The following is a 22,860-nucleotide window of genomic DNA, read 5'->3' as shown; positions in this document are numbered from 1 at the left end:
CAATCCAGCATTTTTTGTCTTGTAACTAGGAAATGAAACCTTTTCTCATACCTCGTATTCTAATTCTTATCTAAACACACACTCGGCTCACAGAATATTACAACATCTAAAATTGGTTGACCACAATGTTATGGCTTTAGGCATAAGCAATATTATATAAGACATGAGGAGGGAGGGTGAGAGCCAGCGTTGTAAATGTGCATTGAAATCGCCAAGCTGTAATTAAAGATGGATTCCACATAGAGCTGAGAGAAAAAAATAACACATCAGGCAGAAGGAAGAAGAACATATGGAACTGGTTATATGCTCTAACAGAGGAATGGTCGTGACCTTCAGGTACAGAGAAATTGGTAGGGAATATTTTATATTGAACTTTAATCTGATGCTACGGTATATTTCTATCACCTTGGTCGATTTAAATGGTAACTCCACCCAAAATTAAAAAAGTCACCTATTGCTAATTTTTCTCTTGGTTTACCTATGCAGCTGGGTTTTCTTTTTTTTTTTTTTTAAAGTAGCTCTCCACTGTTGTGAAGCTTCCCAAGGTCATGTACATAGATCCTATTTGTGTGTGTGTGTGTTGTTTTTTTTTGGGTGTTTTGGGGGTTTAGTTCAAGGTGAGAGCTAAAATTTTGGCTCATAACAATAGTCCCTTCCTTTCCCACATTGTCAATGATAGAGAATAACATTCTCCTAGCCCAGGCAAAAGAACATCCCAGAGTAGAAGTTATAATACAGCGCCCCCTGCAAAGCATCATGGTCCAAATGTTAGGGTCCAATATTATAACTTTTTCAGCCTCTTTGTCTTGTATTGTCCCTAATAAGTTTGGATAGCAATAGGTAATGGCTGAAAATGCTCTTTTGTAATACTGATGAATCTGCTTCTTGTTGTATGCTGATATGCCCATTGTTAGACAGGGGTACATTGGCATATGTACCCCTGCACGTAGTGCAAGGTCAATTATTTTGAGGGATTACCCTTTTACACAACCGGTGCGTGTCCATGTCATCTACAAACACCGAGGTTAGTTGGTGTATAAACCCCATGATAAGCCAGCAATAAGTTTACTTTTCAGCTTCAGATATATATTTTTTCTCTGTTGGAGGCTTCGTTTTGTTGTGTAATACCCTGGTCCATCAGAGTGATCTTCTAGTGGACCGAGTCCGACCCTGTGTGTGACACACACACACACACACACACACACACACACACACACACACACACACACACACACACACACACACACACACACACACACACACACACACACACACACACACACACACACACACACACGAAATTCAATACTCAGACGTTGTCCTAAGCTGTCTAGTTTTTGGGGCCCAGACTATGGAGAAGACCTTCCATTGACCTGCCGATTTGCCTCGTTTTGGCTTCTCCAGATCTTTCCTGTCTTGTCGGAATGTTTTAACACTTTGTAGTTGTCATATTTTGATGGAAGGGAGGTTTGCTACTCGCAGCCACATTTAATTAAGAGTCCTGGTTTAAGAGAATAATTCAATGGAAAGAATTCTGTGAAGATTGTAACAGAAACATCTGGATACTTGCAGGAAGGGCGGGCACTTGAGGGTTCAATTACTTCCCCCTCCTCCACAGCCTCTCCCTTACGTCTGGTTCCTATTTGAAAACATAGGCACTTTTTTTTTTCCGCTAACATTTTGAGTAGGTTGGAATGATTTTATTTCTGGCTTCTAAGTTGGCCACTCAGGTTGAAAGTCCGCAGTGAGATTATAGGAAGGGTCAACGTCTGTTTCTTTAGTTACTTGATCTCATGAATTCAGATTGTCTCGATTTACATCTCTTTTTCTGAAGTAATGAATAGAAGTACGGTGCATGAGATTGTCTTTCTATTTTTTTTTACAATTTAGGTGTAAATCCTTTTTAAAGGGGTTATTCACTTTGCGCAATCCCTTTTATGTTAGAAATGTCCACCGACCATAAGCTACTCACATCTCTACTGTAAATTGCTGGGGAACTGGCAGAAAGTTTTTAATTCTCATGTAGCGCCACCACAGGAGAAATCAAGTAGTACACCATTCCCATTAAATACCATAGGCTATACTTGTAATGCAAGGACGAGCTGGGTTCTCCACATCGAGAGAGACCCCCTGCAGCTCTTATTCTGTAATAGAGTATTTCGGGTTTTTTCATTATTAACCAACCTCTCTTAGGGTGTTTTCACACATGTAGGTTTTGATCAGGTTTTTTTAATTGCAGTTTTGAAGCCAAAGCCAGATGTGGACTATAAAGAGAGAAATTATAAAGGCCAACTACTAATTCACCTCTTATTTGAATTCACTCCTAATTTTGGCTTTAAAACGCTGCATAAAAAACCTGAACAAAACCTAAATAAAACCTGCACATATGAATATACCCTTACAGGCCTATTCCATACAGCATAATTTAAACGTAGGTGTTGAAACTAGTGTGTTCAGACTTTTTTGCCTATTGTCATGGTCATTTGTAACAGATTAACATTTCACACCAGGATGTTAATGGACTTGTAAGTGATCCCGTCTGGAGAAGTACCGGGGACCATTTTTCCGGTCCGGCTGTGAGGGGAGACTAGAATAAACTGGAATATGTTTTTTCTCTCTTGCTTGTTTTCTTATTTTTTCTTATTTTAGTTCCTGCTGATGGTTACATGTAATGAATAAAGGTCCTTGCTCTTCAGACTATTAGACTGTTATTAATAACAGATGTTACTTAATGTTCATCTCCATCCCTAAGTGAGTCTAGTGAACGTCTCGGAGTCTTTTGAAGAAGAGGGTCCTATTCCCTCCAGAGCAGTTACTCAGAGTGGCTGGAAACTGAATGAGCAGTGTTTGATTCTTTTTCATTATGGCGACCAGATGACTTTAGATCTCGGTGTAAAATGAAGTTAGACAATCAGTAACCCTGAGCCTGGTAACAGGAACCATCTGGACTACATCAGTGTAATGGATGAGACTTTGTCTGCTATTTAAAAAGACATTTGTTTTTGTCTGAATGTGGTTGTATGCAGCAAACTTAGCTCATACACTTTTCTACCAAGCCACCAGATATGGTAGGTGATTGAAGGGTTTTATAGTCTAGGATACATCTGCAGTCAAAACCTGCACCCCATAGAAATCCATTATTTGGGACCTGAAATGGATATTAGGTGGCTTGCCTAATTTTTGGAATATCACAATATGGAGACTGTCTAGTTTTGGAAACCCATTTCAAATATATTATTCTGGGTTGATAGGTGGAGGACTATTGTTCAAGACCCTCATCTATCAGCCAGAGTGGAGAGTGGCTGCAAAGAGTAGTTCTGGCTCTAGAGGACCCATCACGGCACATCTATGCATTAAATGGACAGACCAATTATTTCAATGGGCATTAAATTTGTTGCTGGGTTTCCCAAAAGATTACAGCTGATCTCTGGGGTTCCCAGTACCGTAACATTATGGAATCGGCTTATTGTCAAGGGACCCTTCTAAAGATGGCAGCAACTTACCTCCAGCTCCCTGCTGAGAACACCACCACGCTCCGAGTGCATGTGTATAGGGAGATCAGGAAGAAAAGCTGTACAGCCGACCATTAAATTAAGGTGTATCATGGCTACATTAAGAGAAAGGGGATTGTTTAAAATGTACAAACCCTTTAACCTAGTCCATTCTTGTAAAACTGATTGTTTATAAATTGTTCCATGACCAACATTACCTTTTTAGTACTCATGCACACGGCCATACTATGACTCTGTTCAACCTCAAAGTTGTACAGAGCTATAATAAGGTAAACGTCTATGGGGTCCTACTGTACCCCTGAATGCCTCAGATATCATACAGAGGCGCACTAAGGATTTTTTTGGGTCGGATTCCATATGAATCCAAAAGAAAAAAAGTTGTGGCATGTTTCATCGGATAGTGTCTAACGGAGATAATTGCTGCTACGACAGAGCCGCAGGGGGATCCGTGTACCGCCATGAAGTGTTCTGCACGCAGCTCTGCCATGTGCAGGGAAAAAGTCCGGAAAGCAACTCCATGTTTAGCCCAAGTAGTGGCTCCAAGGCAAATCTTTTATTCCTTAGGAAAGTTGAGTCATAAAGATGTTGTTGTAGTTCTTTAATATATAGAATGTGCTGTGATCAGGGACAGGGATTCAGAAAAATGTACAAATGCTTGAGAACGTTACCTTGGGGCACAGGCAGATTTTAGGATTCTTGTTTATGTAGAGCAGGTGCGGTGACGTTACTATGCAGTTCAGATTGGGTTCATGGCTATGTAAAGGCTCATTTTACACAGTAAAACAAAACTAGTTAGGCTTAGGATTTGAGTAAGGGATACATGGAGCATATCAAATGGCACACGATTCTATGTTTTATGTGTTTTTTATTGATTATGTATTATGTTTTACTGGAGAGTAAGGCGACGGTGCAAAATCTAAGAAACAGCACAATGAAGGAATAGTCTAAAATACATATTTAACTGCCATAACCATCATAAATGAGCAATGCAGTCACCTTGCCTCTCAAAAAATAAATAATAATAATAATAAAAAAAAGAAAAAAAAGAAAAAAAAAAAATATATATATATATATATATATATATATATATTATGGACAAAAGTATTGGGACGCCTACGCATTACACCTACAGGAGCTTTTATGACCTCTCATTCTAAATCCATGGGCATTAATATGGAGTTGCCGCTCTCCCCTTTTCAGCTGAAACAGCTTCCACTCTTCTAGGAAGGTTTTCTACAGGATTTAGAATTGTCTATAGGAATTTTTGTCCATTCATCCAGAAGAGCATTTGTTAAGCTCCGACACTGATAATGGACGAGAGGGTCTTGCTCGCAATCTGCATTCTAGTTCATCCCAAAGGTGTTGGATGGGGTTGAAATCAGGGCTCAGTGCGGCCACTCAAGTGCTTTTACACCAAACTCACCCGGCCATGACTTTTATGGACCTTGTGCACTGGGGAAAAGAGCCTTCCCCAAACTGATCCCACAAAGTTGCAAGCATACAATTGTCCAAAATGTCTTGGTATGCTGAAGCATTAAGGCTTCATTCACATCTGCTCTAGGGCTCCGTTCCGATGGAGCTTTCCATCGGAACGGAGCCCTGACGGACACGAATGGAAATTATAGGTTTTTGTTTCCATCACCATTGATTTCAATGGTGACTGACCCGGTGCCAATGGTTTCCGTTTGTCTCCGTTGTGCAAGGGTTCCGTCGCTTTGACGGAATCAATAGCGTAGTCGAGTACAGTATTGATTATGTCAAAATGACGGAATCCTTGCACAACTGAGACAAACGGAAAGCATAGGGACTGGATCCGTCACTATTGAAATCAATGGTGATGGAAACGGAAACCTTTTGGTTTCAGTTTGTGTCTGTCAGGGTCCCGTTCCGACGGAACAGGAGCCTGGCGCAGATGTGAACGAAGCCTAAGATTTTCCTTCACTGGAACTAAAGGGCTCTAGGCAAAACCCTAAAACACAACCCCATAGCATTATCCCTCCTCCAGCAGACTTTACAGTTGGCACAATGCAGTCAGGCAGGTAACATTCTACTGGCATTCGCTAAACCCAGACTCCTCCATCAGACTGGCAGATAGATAAGTGTGATTCATCACTCCACAGAACACGTTTCCACTGCTCCAGAGTCCAGTGGCGGCGGCTGTACACCTCTCCATCCGACCCTTGGCATTGTGCTTGGTGATGTAAGGTGATGCAGCTGCTCGCCCATGGAAACCCATGCCATGAAGCTCCCGGGGCACAGTTTTTGTGCTGATGTTAATGCCAGAGGAGGTTTGGATCTCTGCAGTTATTTAGTCAGCAGAGAACTGGGGACTTTTATGTACTATGTACCTCAGCACTCGACAGGGTCCTCAGTAACTTTACGTGGTCTGCCACTTCGTGGATTGCTTTGGTTCCTAAAAGCTTCTACTCTGCAATAACACAGTTGATCGTGGAATATCTAGGAGGGAAGGAATATCACAAACTTGTTACAACGGTGGCGTCCTATTACAGGTTCACGCTAGAATTCAGTGAGAGCCATTCTTTCACAAATGTTTATAAAGGCAACTGCATGGTGAGGTGGTGGATTTTATACACCTGTGGCAATGGAACTTGAATTCAATGATGAAGAGGTGTGTCCCAATACTTTTGTCAATATAGTGTATGTGTTCATAAAAAGACACTGATGGTAACAATCATGGTCTCCAATAATATTTACATGCTGATAAAAGCTTTACCCTGGGAATAAAATCTGTCACTTTAAATGAATATTATCATCTCTCTTCATTGTGAAAATGTTCTCATTTGTAGCAAGAAGTTTCAGGATATTCATTCATACGGTTTTATTTTTATCAAAGAATCCTATAATACATTAAATGCACAGTGCATATAACGCCCTGTCTTCAATAGCAGTTTTTCTCACAATGTTCAGGTTTTGTTTTATATCCTCCTTATTCAATTTATAAGAAAATGTCTTTAGCATGTTATATCTTGCAGGACCACAAGATGGCGCTTGTTTCCTGGTTAATGCTGTAATATGTGATTTCATGTTTTAGTTTGTCTAGGTCACACTCTGTGTGTTTATATTGTAATCCTTATATATCTGCCGTTTTAGCCACAAAACTATGTATGGACTCCAAAGAATGATCCGAAAAGTTTTTCTTGTATTTTTTCTATGTGTTCATTCATTTATATTATGTGTAATATTACTTTTGGTTAGTTGCTGCATGATGTGTGGTTCTATTTTACTAATGGCTCATATACACAAACGTATTACGACTACGTACAATCCCAGAGTTGGTATATCGCACCTATAGATTTTTTTATCAGGCTCTGCTGTACTTTTGTTTTTCATACGGAGGCATACGGAATCTGCCAGAAATATAAGGCCGCATGCACACGACCGTAAAAATCGTCCGTATTCGCGGTCCGCGATTATGGACCCATTCACTTGTATTGTCCACGGACACATTCCCAGTAATTTTACGGGAAGGTGTCCGGGCTGTAGAAAGCCGCTGTCCTATCTGTTTTGCTTTTTACAGACCGTTCTCCCATACTTTGTATGGGAGCATAGGTTGAAAATGCGGGTGGCGGTCACAGGCAGTGATTATGGGCACGGCCATGTGCATGAGGCCTTAGGTTTGGATATTTTGTTCCCTTGTCTTAATCAATTTGTCTTTATGATTTTAATGCCCCCATAAGGGCTACTTTGGGGAGCAGAATAAATAAAGGATTTCTCGCTATTGTATAGGGGGAAAAAATTATTTTGGCGACTACTCTAGGGGCCAGATTCAATTCTTAGTGGCCTTGCAATAAACTCGATCACTCCTATCAAAAGGAAAAATTCAAAAACCTGGGCACCAGTAGAAAAAGTGTAGGCATATTGGTTACCCGGCTGTATGTATAGGTTTGGATGTATCTTCACGCCTGCACTGTGATTCTGCATCTTTGTGTTTTTGTTTTCTCACAGCTCTTAGGGCTTGTCCACACACAACGGAATTGTTGCAGAAAATTTCTGCAGCAATTCCGTTGAAAAACGCAGACATTCCGCTGCGGCAAAAACGCACTGTTTCCTGCGGTTTTTACTGCAGAAAATGGTGCATGTTTTGCTGCATTTCTCACAATGTTAGGAGATGGAGACCATGTTAAATCTCATTCACTATGCTGCTACTGTATTCTGCTGCGTATTTTCCGTCTGAAATTCCGTCCGGTCAAAACGCGGCAATTCCGCAGCGTGTGGACGAGCCCTTATAGTTTATCTATCTATCTATCTATCTATCTATCTATCTATCTATCTATCTATCTATCTATCTATCTATCTATCTATCTATCTATCTATCTATCTATCTATCTATCTATCTATCTATCTATCTATCTATCTATCCTCACACCGATCTATCTCATATCTATCATTTAAATACAAGGTGTTGCTGTAAATTGTGGAATAAACTTGAATTGTACGGTGACCTTTACGGAAATTTTGAATGATTTCTGCACCAGTTTCCCATGTACGGGCCAAAGCTTAGTAATCGTTTGGCTGCACATTAGGCATCTTGATATGTCCATAGAAAGAGAAGCGATTCTTGCCAAGATTTTGCATAAATCCTACAAATATTTAAAAGCTGGCGGCAAAGTGAACCCTGTGGTCATTGAGTCACTTAGACGAGTTTGCAAGACTCTTGATTGCGTGTTATATGGACGGCGGATCAAATTGTATAGTAAGAATCATAGTACAAGCATAACATTGCATATGGTGGTGTCGCTCCAGGTATGGTATTAAAACACTAGCCTAGGGGTCAGCAACTTTCGACGCTCCAGCTGTGGTGAGACTACAACTTTCAGCAAGCCTTTACAGCCAGCCCCTGTCAGGGCATGCTGGGAGTTGTAGTTTCACAACAGCTGGACTACCGAAGATTGCTGACCCCTGCACTAGCCTATGGGTTGGTGGTTTTTTCATAGGACTCTCAGACAATCGAGACTGCAGCGTTTGCATATAGAATGTGTGTTTTATATGCAGTTTGGGCGTGTTCCTGTGGGGATGGGGCTTAAAATTTCCCTTAAAGAGAACCTTTTACCTTCCCATACATGTGCAGCTGAGGGCAGCATGTAATGGGGATGGTTGAACAAACCCTGGGGCACTTTCCATTTCATTTCTACCTCCCTCCGTTATTTAGATATAGGTGCCGTTATATTTGGTGCCCGATATTTAAATAACCCCCTGAACATTCAATGGGGCGTGTTCTGGCAAGGGGGCGTGTTACTATGGCTGTGACACTGTCCAATCCGATACGGACAGTGTTACAGCAAGAGCGAGGATAGAGGAGAGAGAGAGAGTGTGCGCACACTCTCACTCTCCAGCTTTCACGATCAGTCTTCTGCCGAACTGGCAAGGGGGCGTGTCACTGTTACGGACAGTGTAAGAGCTGTGGAGTGGAGAGCTGGCATGTGCGCTCTCATCTCTTCAGCTCTTGCGAGAGATCAGTCTTGTATTGTCTGCCGAACTGGTAAGGGGGCGTGTCTCTGCTACAGACAGTGCAAGCGCTCCCCAGCTCTTACACTGTCCGTAGCAGTGACACGCCCCCTTGCCAGTTCGGGTGAAAAGACTGATCTTCAAAGTTTAAGAGATAGAGCGTACACTTTCTCTGCTCGCTCTTGCTGTGGCACTCAGAGGCGTAGCTGGCTTCTCCAGCACCCGGGGCAAAGTTTCAGTTTGGCGCCCCCCCAACCTCTTTCTCGACATCTCCTTCCCGCTCGCCGTGTTTGTTTTCTCTACCAATCAATGACGTTTCATTTCTTTTCCACATTTCTTTTTATGTAACTCGAGCATAAAAACATTTGTACGTTTTACAAGCAATATAGTTCTATACACAACACCAGAACCAAGCTCAGTTCATATATACAGCACCAGAACCAAGCTCTGTACATAAATAAAACACCAGCACAAATAGAGCTCAATTTAGTGCTACCCCTGCCGTATAGGTATGTACGGCGTAAAACTACAGCTCCAAGCATGGACCGAACAATGGTAAGGATATGCTGGGAGATGCTGTTTCACAAAAAATAAATCATATCATGATCATACCACCCATCATCTCGCTGCAGATCATACAGTAACTACAGTGCTGATTAGAGGCAGAATAAACATTTACATTAAGTGACTCACCGGTGACGTCTCAGATTCTAGTTCTTTTTCTCCATCCGGTCCAGACTTCTATGATGACTTCTCCCGGTCACAGACCATTTCTGCAGTTTGCCACTCAGATGTCTTCAGCTTCTCACTTTTCCAACATTTCTACACCTATAAATAAAGATAAAGTTCTCATTATACCACACACTACGCCCCTAAATATAATGGCACCATACACTGCACCTCTAATTATAATCGCACTATACATTGTCTCACACACACACACACACACACACACACACACACACACACACACACACACACACACACACACACACACACACACACAGTGTCCCCCTGTAGATATAGCCCACCCCTGTATATAGTGCCCCATAGATAGCCCACCCCAGTATATAGCTCCCCCGTAGATAGAGCCCCCCCCCCCGTAGATAAAGCCACACACTTTTTTATTACAATAAAATAACAAAACTATTCAAACTCGCCTTAATCCCGTTCCCACGCCGGCCGGCAGCAATGGAGACCTGCGCTCTTCTGCGCAGGTCTCCTGGGTTTGAACGAAGCGTCTATGAAAGGTGCCGATTGGCTGGGCAGAATGACTTTCCCTGTCAGTCAGCGCCTTTCAATGACGGAAGTGCGATACCGCTTCACTCGTAGAAAAGCGCTGAATGGCCGAGCACGGAACGTACCCGGCCATTCATTGCTTCTAATTGTACCTGTGTCCTATAGACGCAGGTACAATTATAGTGCAGGAGGGGGTGGAGCAGGCGCCCCCTCTAAGTTGCACTTGGGGCACATGCCCTGCCTGCCCCCCCCTAGCTACGCCCCTGGTGGCACTGTCCATATCTGATTGGACAGTGTCACAGCCATAGTAACGCCCCCTTGTGCCCTAGCGGCAGGAATACTGAGCAGACAGTCCTGGGGGTCCTTTGTAGGTCCCCAGGACTGACTGCAGACGGATTCCCCGGTCTTCGATTCTGTCACCGGGTTGCTGGTGAAGCGATCGAAGAAGATCATGACACGGACCGTGGCGCTGAAAGGGTCAAGCAGCTGGGGTCAGAATGTTTTCCGATCTGAGCTGTGTTAGCAGGCTGCTACAAGTTCAGGAGCTGTTGGTTACAGCTCCTGCTTAGAGGATGAGCTCTCACAGGAGCGCTCATCATCCTCTTCTATAACGACGCCAAAAGACGTTGCTGTAGACTCTGCATCGCCTGCCATGAAAAGACGGCGGGCGGTCATTAAGATGTTAAAATGGCTGCTGCTGCTTAGCCTTGAGGCATAGCTATAGGGAATGCAGAGGTAGCTGTGGCACCCAGGTCCTGAGGGCTCAGAGGCCCCTTTGCCACATAACAAGACCCCTGTATTATAAACGACACGTGGTAGCTGGGGGACCAGGTTACGGATTGAACATTGGGGCCCAGGAGAGTTACGCCTCTAGCTTCGACTCCCTATCCTATAACCTGCCGATATTTGCCTAGCAGCCATGCATTTGCACAAGTAGATATAAAACAGGTGCTTTATAGTAGTGCTCCTGTGTATTTGAGTAGTGATTCAGATATTCAGTTTCCAGGGGAATTACTATTTTTGTCTCCTAATATATTTTATTCACATGTTCAAAATTCAAACACAAATATTTGATTTTTGCCCCTACCCATAATGCCATAATGACTTTCCTCCTTCGCTTGTTCTACAAGTATACAAACACTAGAGATTTCAGATGGCCTTAAAGAGCGAGTTAAACCATTTTTCTGCCTGTTGGCGCTTTTTCTTGCCCTAAAGTTTTACAGATGCCCACTAAAGGTAGATATCATTTTGGATTTGTGTAAGTTATTCATGCCAAACGACAGATGCTCAGTCCAAATTCGCAGAGCAATGCAGAGATCCACCAGTCGATTTGTAGGCGATTTATCGTTTTTTACTTCTACTGGTGCCATCAAGAATGTAGAAATCATGGTCCATAAGGAGGCATCCACGTGGGATTATAACCAGAGCTAATGACTGCAGTAATTAATTTACTTGTTAGGCCCCATGCACACAAACGTATTTTTGCGGCCGCAATTCATTTCAATGGGCCCATGCACACGACTGTGGTTTCCACGGTTCATGTGTTGCCCGGGAGCCTCGACCGTAAAAAGATAGGACATGTCTTATTACGGACGCATTTTGCGGTTCAGGCTCGTTGATATGAATGCACATGGCAATGCTCACGGCCCGTGATTTGCTGTCCGAGCTGCAAATCGCGGCCCGTGCACACCACTACGGTCGTGTGCATGTGGCCTTAGAGTTAAGTTTTATTTACTCTAATAAAGATGGCCTTGGCCAATTTTACTTCTACCAATTATAGTGTCTTATATATTTTACTTGTAGTTACCTGCATTTATTGTCAGAAGTTATTACTAATTGTGGTTTATAATCCCATGACAACCTTCATGTCGTTCAGAAAATTGCCATCTAAAACCTCTCGTGTATGGCTAGCTTTAGTCCATAACATAACGCATTTCAACCTAAAATGTTAACACATGTTAACTCATTGGCCTAATACTTGGGTGGTTTCTGGTGTTTGGATTCTTTGATTTTATTCCTGTTCAAACTGTTCTTTATTTTGCAACTAAATGTTATTTCTCTTCTATTGTAGGCCTGTTTTGATTTCCAATGCATTGAATGAGATAACGTTACCTGGAGTCATCGTACTGCCTAAAAGAAAATCTGTCAGGACAGGTATGTAATCTTCTCCGTTCCGTATTCTTCTGGTATTTTGAAGGTGATTGTTGCCATGCATGTGTATATTCCTCACTAATTATAAGGAGTGTAATCACTGCAGTAGGGGAGTACACTCGCTAATATACATTCCGGTCCCCGTCGTGCTGATTATGAGATTTGAATCTATTTTTATAGCACTGGCGGGGGACCGGAAGTCTATTTGCAGTCTTCCTTCATGATGACACGACTCTTCTTCAATTGTCCGGCCCCGCTGTACTCTATATAGTTGCTGTACTACTGTTCTTGCTTGTACGTGGAGTATAGCGGGGCCAGTCACATGACGAAGAGTTGTCGTCCTGAAGGAAGATTGTGCAACTAGGTTCCCGGTCCCCCGCCGGCACCATAAAAATCTATTAAAATCTCATAATCCGCGTGACAGGGGACCGGAATGTATATTGGCGAGTGCACTCCCATACTGCAGTGTGTACACTGCGAATACTTTTCTGTCCCCACATAACCGCCTTAAGTAAACTACCCTGGTAAGCAAGGATTTCAAGTTGTACAGATAATTCTCTCATTTACTCCTTGGAATTAGAGATGTGGAAATAATGGCCGATAGCTCCACCATGGAATGATGAGTAAAATTGACGTTCTACAGCTCATAGAATCCTCGTAGGCAAAATGAATGACTAGATATAACTGATTAAACCGTGACTAATGAAACTAAACAGGTGTCGTCATACACGATTACTAGTACAGTCTATGCAAGAAAACTCTCTAGTGCCACCTGTAGGTGACTATCCTGTAAGTCAATGTAAAACCCTTTATAGAGCCTTGAAACACAACTTGGGTTAATAGCCAAACCAGAGACGCCCATCTGTAGACAGCACAGTATTGGAGTTGTTCCTCCACATCCGTATAGGGTAGGGTTCTGATTGATAGTAGAAACCTCTTATTCATAACTCACAGGTCACAAAATAGGCAGAGCTTATGTAAATTTGCACAAACATGGGTGTTTTTGGGATGTTTTGTGGGCGTTCCTGGCGGGACATAATAGTGTCTCACGAATGGGGATGCCAATTTTGGGAATTATGCCTTATCTTCTCATACATGTAGCTTATATAGTACACTGTCGGCATTTATTACTCTTGAAAGGGGTATTACCATTTCAGACAATTTATGGCATATGCCATACATTTTCTGATAGATGTAGGTACCATTCACTTCTATAAGAAGGAGATCACGTTACCAGGAATCTAAAGCTCGGTGTTCTACACTGTTTCTGTAACTCCCATTCACGTCTATCGGAGTTACGGAAACTGCATAGCACAGAGAGCTACGCTGTTTCTGTAAGCACAGCCACATCTCCACCCAGTCCCTGCCTGGATGCGGCGGCCAGCGTAGAGAGAGGTACATGTCCCAGAGCTGCGGAATATGCAATACTGTACTGAAGAACACCCTGGAGATGGCTCCACATTGCACTCCACCAATATATGTGCCGAACAATAGTCCTAGTATGTTAATTCCTAGCAAACATTTGGACTGTATCGTTATGTATATTAATGTCTACAATGGCTGCCGCAAACCTTTGTACCTAAAAGGGGTTTTCTAATAACTTTGTTTTTGGTCTATGGCCACACCACCCAGAATATGACCAATCTTGTCTGATCTTGGAAGCATTTCAGGGTCCGTCCTGGTTAGTACTTTGTTGTGTTGTCTGTCATCATGTCAAATCTTCTTCAATAACACATTGAGGGAGGATGCAGTACATTATTCGGTGCCCTCTTTTATCACTGTAGTCTATAGGCATGATGTATAAATTAAACGGATGCCATAATAAACTATAGGTGATGGATGCCACTGTTAGGCATACGTCCCTCATCGGCTATTATGGCATCCGTTTACGTCTTGAAAAGCTCTTGACAAATATACTAAATGGATGGTTGTGACACCGATAGGCTCCCATGCTCAAAAAGAACATGTATACCGTGCAATATATGATTCTACTACGTTATTCCATTCCTTTTTTTTTTCTTTTGCGATATACTAACGCATACCCAACAGATGAAGGCCAAGACGACACCCTTTTGGTTTCAGACGGGCTAATGTAACCCTATGGTGATGTATATAGCGGCCAGTCAGTGGTTGCAAAAATGTAACCTCATTTTCCTCTCTATAGGAGGAAGAATGGAATTGAGCATATTTGGCAGACATGGCTTTTTTCCCCCTTTTTTTTGTGGTGTAAACTAACGTTTTTGTCCTAGGGGTTCACTGATCTCTTGGTAAGCCCCTTCATAAAGCCAGAGTTATACTGTTTGCATTTGCTGCCTAGTGTAACCGAGTACATATGAAATTCCCTTAAACCCCTAAAACATTAGTATCACTTTGATAAACCTCATTTACTGACTCTGTTCTATTTAAATGCCATCAAGTTAATGTGCAGCATCCTCTGTACTCGACAAAATCTGCAGGAATGGCTGTATTGTTAGAATAAATCTTCTTGACCAGCAGCGCCCCGGGTTATGTTCTCTACAGAGATTTTTTTTATTTATTTTCTGCTCGAAATATAAACATGGGCTCAGCGTTGAAAGCTCTTCCAGTCTTAGCAGCACAGTCAACATTTTTTCGTGTGTATAAAATTAGATCAAGTAACCCCTGTCAGCCAAACAATATCATAACTCATAAATCACTCTAAGATCATATTGCCATATGAGAAACAATAGTCCTTGTAGAACCGCAATGGGGTCACTTCATAGCACAGAGAGGGTAAAGCTCCACTCAGTTCAGACAGGCAGAACAATACAGATGTTAGAAGGCTGAAAACGTGTCGAAAACTTCTATTTTTATATCCGTCAGTTGGAATCACGTCTAGCGGAGTCTGTATACACAGCTTAATGAGCCGGATGGGCCCCATGTCTGGCGTTAAACTCTTAACTACATGATAAATTTGGTTTTATTGTGGTTGGAATGTAACCAGCAAAGGAAGCAGGGGATGTTTTCATGAATAAATTATATTATTTCAGGTCGTACCATTGCAACTTTCCACTGCATGTTCAGAATTAATCTGGTTTGTTTTAATGTGTTGGGGGGGGGGGGGGGGTTTATGTGATTGCTAAATCGAATAGGTTTGTGTTTTTTAAGTAGGGCTCCACTATTGGCAGTGCATTATACATGTAGACATGTTTTACATCCATAGCTGGATAGTTTCTAGTTCTTTTGTCAGTCAGGCGCTCGGAGGACAGAAACCTCCTGTGCAGCAGAAGGGAAAAAGCAGTTTCACATTGATTTTCACCAAAATGACCCATTGTATTGTTATTTGCGATGTGTAAATAGATCACATTATTATAGCCATTTAATCTAATAATGATCTGACCTGTATTTTACTGCAGTGGTAACAACTTTTCCTGTAAATTATGTAATTGCTTCCTATGATGATGACGTATAAAGACTTACAACATACTTACAACCCATCCAATTGCTGCGCCCAAAGGCCTAAACCACACATGCTGCTTAAAAAAGTTATTAGTTTAGGACAATTCCTGCTTGTTGGAAGGGTCCCTTGAAAATAAGCTGATCGCAATAATGTCCCCTGCTAGGACCACCAGCAGTCAGTTGTCATCTGTGGGGATATCTGGCAGTAAATGTTCAGTTTCCCTGCAGCACCACCACAGGAAAAATTCCACATTACACTGTGCCCATTAAAATCATTGGATGGTTTGTGTAAAGTAGGACAGGCCAAGTCCTCCAGAGTGAGAGACATTCTTTGAAACCACTCTCCACTCTGGCCAAGAAACGAGAATCCTGAACAGAGCACCCCCTATATTAACTAGAGTTCCCTGATAGGGTATATGAAAAAAGGTTTCTGAACCCTATTAATTCGCCCCTTGTTCAATCAGGTCTTTCGGAAATGTGTATTTTCTGTGGGTGAGCTGATGATGTACTCTATATTGTTGCCAGTGGCACCATGTTCTAAATGTTAGCACGATAGTGGGTCATCCATAGCGTTTTATGTGCTTAACCCACATCATTTTCAAACCAGAAGTCCAGAACTGCTGATAATAGCTGTTTTAAATAATTTGCAGTGTCTCTAGTTTATAAAAATATCTTTCATCTTTTTTTGCTTACCTGTGTCTCCCTGGTGGTGCTTCTAATCTGTGCGCTAGGGGAGGGGTCTCTGAGCAGAATCATTCTGCTTCCCCTCCTTGAAGCTGACAATATTGTTCCTTCTTACTTTCAATATCTTACCTTACCTTCAATATTGTTCCTTCTTACTTTCCCCGCAGATAGGTAACATGGGATCCAGAGTAGAAAAGATATATACTATGTAACATCCATAGTATGCACTCCCTTAGAAACCATTGAAAATATAATGAAATAAAACAATAAAGTGGGCATGTGCAGAGTTCAGCTGTCTGGAAGCAGAACTTTACAATCCTTGCAAGCTGAGAGGCAATGGTCTCTGCATCTATACTGCCATGCTACTGCAGACGCTCTGCTCCTTCCCTGACAAGCTGGGCAGAAAGCGATTTCTATTGGCTGCTCTTCCAGTGAAGAGAGGATCACTATGCAGAGACCTGCCTCTGTGGGATTGACTGCGCTTGCTTGTCTAACGGCACTTCATTAGGTGGACATGTACACTGCTATACAGTTTGAACACCAGGTGGTACCATACTTTGTCATTTAATGTCCTAACTCGTCACTGGATAATTTTTTTTACAGCATGTAATGGGCAAATATTGTTAATTTTGTATTATCTATACAATAAATATGATATTTTATAGTGGGACAACCCCTTTTAATCGTGATCCTAAAACTCACTAGTGATCAAGCTTTTCTCAAATTTCTCTCGTAACTTTGGCTTACATTTTAATTTTTTTTGTATTTTTAATTTTTTTATCTATTTGAAAACGCCTGATGATTGAGAAGGTGAAACGTTGCTGTGAATATTTGGCGAATAAATAATCCACTATACTCTATCCAAATGATATATAGGAGCTGCACTGTAATGGGAAACCCAAAAAATTGGCGGGTCCGAAGCCTCAGAGTCTTGACCAAGTCCCCTTCGGTTCATCAATACACAAATCCAAGGAAAAAGGCAGCACTCCAAGTAAGTATAAAATATAAAGGTGTTTTTTTAAACCGCCTTCATATTTTATATTTACTTGGAGTTCTTCATTAAATAATAATTATTTTTTTTATAGTAAGAGACATTGGACAATAACTCAATTTTAAGCGTTATTTAGCTGGGATAGAGGATGGCAGGAAAAAAATATTTTTTTCATCTTCTAGGTGCTCAAATATTGAAGGTTTAACAGATCAAGTTTACCCTACATTGTAATTTTTTTTTATTTTTTTTTGCACAGCATATTAAATTATTCTATTCTCCTAAAGCCGGTGTATGCTTGCTACACAAAGCACACGTAACAAAATCTTTCTTGTTCCTGCGTTTCAACCTCCTTTACTTGAATGTTTCTGTCCTGGTTTTGCAAGGTTTTTACCATGTTTTCCCAAATTATAAACGAACAGGCTGTTTTACCTAATGAGATGGTGAACTTCCTGCAACTCTGTAGTGTAGTGCGTGAGCTGGGAAATCGTGGTCACCCAGACAGGAACTGAAGTGGTTGCTAGGCAACTTGAAGTATTGTAGCCTTCAAAATACACTGTGTGGGCATTGCAAAAACAGAACAAAACATAGGTTTTGCAAAAGTATCTAAATACATACAATGTCAACTATGGAAATGGAGGTACTGCAGTGGAGTGGCCAAATCCAAAAGATATATATATATAATCGGAAAATGCGCCAAAAAACGTCCGAAAATGCCTCCCATTGATTTCAATCGGAAGCGGAGGCGTTTTTTTCCCGCGAGCGGAAAAACAAGCTCACGGGAAAAAGAAGGGACATGCCCTATCTTCGGGCGTTTACGCCTCTGACCTCCCATTGACATCAATGGGAAGCAGGGAAAGCGTATTTCGCGGCGTTTTATGCCCGTGGAGCTCAATGGCCGCGGGTGTAAAACACAGCGAAAGTCAGCGTACAGGCAGAGGAAAATCTGTCTCAAAATTCCAAATGGAATTTTGAGGCAGATTTTCCTCCTGCAAAAAACTCAGTGTGAACCGATCCTAAGAATGCTTTCTAATATAGAAGCATTTAAGTTTATTTTTATTTTTTTTATCAATTAACAAAATACGAAGTGAATAAACAGAGGAGAAATCTAAATCATATAAAATTCGGTGTGACCACCCTTTGCCTTTTTAAAGCATCAATTCTTCTAGGTACACTTTCATGCAGTTTTTGAAGGAACTCGGCAGGGAGATTGTTCCAAACATCTTGGAGAACTAACTACCGATTTTCTGTGGATGTCGCTTCCTCAAATCCTTCTGTCTCTTCATGCAATCCCAGAGAGACTCGATGATGATGAGATCAGGGTTCTGTGGGGCCCATATCATCACTTCCAGGGCTCCTTGTTTTTCCTTACGCTGAAGATAGTTCTTAATGATATTGGCTGTAAGTTTGGGGTCGTTGTCCTGCTGCAGAATAAATTTGGATCCAATCAGATGCCTCCCTGATAATCTTGCATGATGGACAAGTATCTGTCTGTATATCTCCACATTGAGGACATCATTAATCCTGAGAAAATCCCCAACTCTATTTTCTGAAATGCAGCCTCAAACTTGTAAAGAACCTCCACCATGTCACGACTCTGGGGGTATGTGGACCCACTAAGCCGCTCCGCCGTAAAGGACTAGCAGCTGTCCAAGACACAGTTAATGTAAGTCTTTAGTATTGGAGTACCTGTATAGAGGTTCTGACAGACACTATGGCGTAGCAGACACTATGGCATAGCAGACTCCTCGGCACAGATGACGCTTGGCGTGACAGATGACGCTTGGCGTGACAGATGACGCTTGGTGAACATGGGTAGACACAACGCTCAGGCAAGGGAGGAAGGGCAGAGCCCTTTTTATAGTCCAGGGTGTAAAGGGATTGGCTGGGGAACTAAACACTGAGGAGGGAGACGCCGACATGAAGAAAGTGTACTGCGGCTGCCGGTAAATAGGACGTGTCGGCGGTCAGTGACCGCAGGCACAATACACCATGCTTCACTGTTGCCTGCAGACACTTATTATTGTACCGCTCTCCAGCCCTTCGGTGAATAAACTGCCTTTTGTTACAGCCAAATATTTCAAATTTTGACTGGTCAACCCAGAGCACCTGCTGCCATTTTTCTGCACCCCAGTTCCAATGTTTTCATGCATAGTTGAGTCGCTTGGCCTTGTTTCCACGTCGAAGATATGGCTTTTCGGTCATAATTCTACCATGAGGACCACTTCTGGTGTACCTGAGTCCCACTGGTTTCTGACAGTTCTGAGCTGATGGCACTGCAGGACATTTTCAGATTTTGAAGGGAAGTAAGCATGATGTATATTTGATCTGCTTCACTTAGTTTCCTTGGCCGACCACTGCGTCTATGGTCCTCAATGTTGCCCTTTTCTTTGTGCTTCTTCAAAAGAGCTTGAACAGCACATCTTGAAACCTCAGTCTACTTTGAAATCTTTGCCTGGGACAGACCTTGCTGATGCAGTATAACTACTTTGTGTCTTGTTGCTGTGCTCAGTCTTGACATGATGAAACGGTCTTCCACAACCTCACCTTTGTAGCAGAATTTGGCTGCTCCTCACCCAGTTTTAAGACTCCTACACAGCTGTTTATGTTACAGTTAATGAATGTGTTTCAACCTACATATTAAAATTATGATCATTATCACCTGTTTTGTATAATTGGTTAATCCTACACCTGACTATAATTCTACTAAATCCATGACTTTGTGCAAGTGTACCTAGAAGAATTGATGCTGTTTTGAGGCAAAGGGTGGTCACAGCAAATATTGTTTTGATCTATATTTCTCTTCTGTTCATTCACTTAATTGTATGTGTGCATGTTTAATTGTAGATTACAAATGGAAGGAAAATCTTATTGCAATAGCAGCAATCCTATATAATGGAGGGCCTTGATTATTATGGTAATTGGCCTTCTTGCCATGATAATTAGTGTTAATTTCGTAATTTCTCTTTCTAATCCGGTTAACTTTTCAATTGTAAGAGACCTTTTGAAAACGTCCCTTTATCTACTCAAGCATTGGACATTTACCAAGTTCCTCTGCATTGTGGTTAAGTGTGTTAGGAAGAGAACTGGATATAAGCCGAGTGCATCTTATATGAAGGCTAGATCTGGAAAGGAAGCGTGACATAGAGTTCATAGGGCCAGCTGTCTCATTCTGTCTGATGTTGTAGCATTGAGGGGTAAATAGCTGGGACAGTGCACTGGAAGCCAGGGGCCTGCTAACCTGACTTAACCTAACAAAGACCATGGTTCTGGGAGAAAGCTTTCCTGATCGGAGACCTCTGTGAACAGCATTTCCTACAAAAAAGGGAGCAGAGTGTTGCCTCGGTGATTGCAAGAAAATGAATGGACTTCTCTAAGTCTGAAGAACAATATGGACTTTCTCTTCAGAGTCAAGATCTATCTCTGCTTGTATGCAACTGCAACCAAGGAACTGACCATCAGTGCCAGTAAATGTAGAATTATAAAATTATCTTTAATAAAGACTTTTTTTTTTTTATTTTTTAACTCTGATTTTGGGATCTTACTTTGTAACTAAGGCCTTCTGAGACCCTGACAGCCTTTTATTCACAGCACCGTTTGTGAGCGGCTTTTATTATTGTCCTTGGCATCTTGCTGGTTTTCCACTGGCTCGTTTGCATTTGGGCGGCTTTTCATGTTCCCTGTGTCTTCTTCTAAACAGTACTTTTAAATTCATTGCTAATTGGAAGGCAGCCATGCAAGAAGAAAAGGCAAATACGGTTGACAGGTTTTCCATTACTAAACCCCCATTTACCTATCCCTTCTGTTTCCTTTAACTTTGTACTTAGGATTTATAGTCTTAACTTACCTCCAGTGTTTTCTTCCGCATGACCCGGTGAGTTCTATTTGATTTGCTTTTTGTTTTATTTAAGAAAGGAGAAACATAGTTCACATATATTGTATTTCATTGTGGGTAGGATTTGTTCTTTCAATATAACCTCACATAAATCTTGAAGCTCTGCTCTTTAGCAACATTTTGTCCAGTATGTGGTACTTGAAAAAGAACCAAGAAATTATTGCATTAAAAAAAAAAAAAAAGTCCAGCATAAAAATCATGTCTGTAAAACGGCAGCCTTTACTTTGCTGCTGGGACTTCCCAATGGTAGAGAGAACTGCTTTATTCTGGGCTGTTTATATGGCTGTTGCAGAGACCACACATAGATCTGTCAGTTGTACAAGGAGCCGGTGTGTGGTGTTCTACACATCATATGCATGAGCTGATTAATTATCTTAAACATTTTCCCTTTAAGTCAGATTTTTACTACATTGTGCATAATACTGTGTCTAGCAGGCATTCTATAGGTGGCAATACATGTTTAATAACGGCTCAAACTAGCAGTTATTTCTCCTGACTCCCCTATAAACATGCAAGCTCTGCAGAGCCAAGCGCGCATGTTTATTTCAATCGGCGGGGGGAGATAAGCTGAAGCCCCACACCTGGCAGCAACCTATCTGTCTTGGGAACAAAGGATATAATAATGTTGAACTGACATTTCCGATACTTTTTTTTTTATTCCCCCTGACATCTGCCTTCAGGGGAGAGTCGGGTAGCCTGCCCGTATACATTAGATTGTTGGCCGATCATGTCCATATCGGCGTGCTCGGCCAAGATCTGTCTAATGTGTATGGGCCTCTTAAATGGACACTAACTTTTCAAACAACTTATGCTGATCTCATAGTATACCTTATATAAAACTTGTAATTTACTTACTGTTAATATTCAGTTCTATTATCCATGCAAATGCTGTGTGAAGTGACTGTCACTAGGTGTCTCCCTCTCTGTAATATGCTGTCCATCCACTGTCAAGTATTGAAGTTGGTGGTATGTCACGTCTCTGCCTGCCAATAGAAGTTTACGGGGAGGGGTGAGCAGGAAGAGGGAGCATAGATAGAGTGAATCAGCAACACATGCTGCATGTAAGTCTATGGAGGGGGAGCAGGGAGAGGAAGTAGGAGCAGAGAGAAACATACAGATGTGATGGTAAGATTTCTATGGCACCCACTGCTGGATTCTCAGCTACATTGGTCTGTACTGCTGAATAATCTCCACCACTATATATTTCCATCCAACACAATGGGTTCTTTCTCAAGGAAGATTCCATAGAGTTGGATTGAAATGTTGCTGGGCTAAATAAAACACACCACTCTATTTATTCATGATCCGCTTTTTCTGCCTATATTTTTTACTTTTTGTATCTATGAACTCATAGCCTGAGTCTGGGAGGATTTATTTCCACCCACTAACTAGAGCAGTGCGGCTTTCTTTTTGATTGATTGAGAAATTCATGACTTGATAATAGGGCAAGCGGCATGACAAATTTAGTGCAACTTTCTAGGCATGTTAGATACTTTTCCTTACTCCAC

General features: G+C 41.7%; 1 protein-coding gene across 2 annotated transcripts in view; it reads left to right on the top strand.

Moving 5' to 3' along the window:
• Window positions 1–22,860, top strand: part of LZTS2 (leucine zipper tumor suppressor 2) — a 116,449-nt gene that overhangs the window by 34,593 nt on the left and 58,996 nt on the right. For both annotated transcript variants that reach the window (XM_075841053.1, XM_075841052.1), the window contains exon 2: window positions 12,289–12,371. The gene's annotated coding sequence lies outside the window, so the exon portion shown is untranslated. The remainder of the gene's footprint in view (window positions 1–12,288; window positions 12,372–22,860) is intronic.

This window comes from Rhinoderma darwinii, chromosome 11 (genome assembly GCF_050947455.1).
Source record: "Rhinoderma darwinii isolate aRhiDar2 chromosome 11, aRhiDar2.hap1, whole genome shotgun sequence".
NCBI lineage: Eukaryota > Metazoa > Chordata > Amphibia > Anura > Rhinodermatidae > Rhinoderma > Rhinoderma darwinii.
This window is presented reverse-complemented; position numbering and strand designations above follow the sequence as displayed.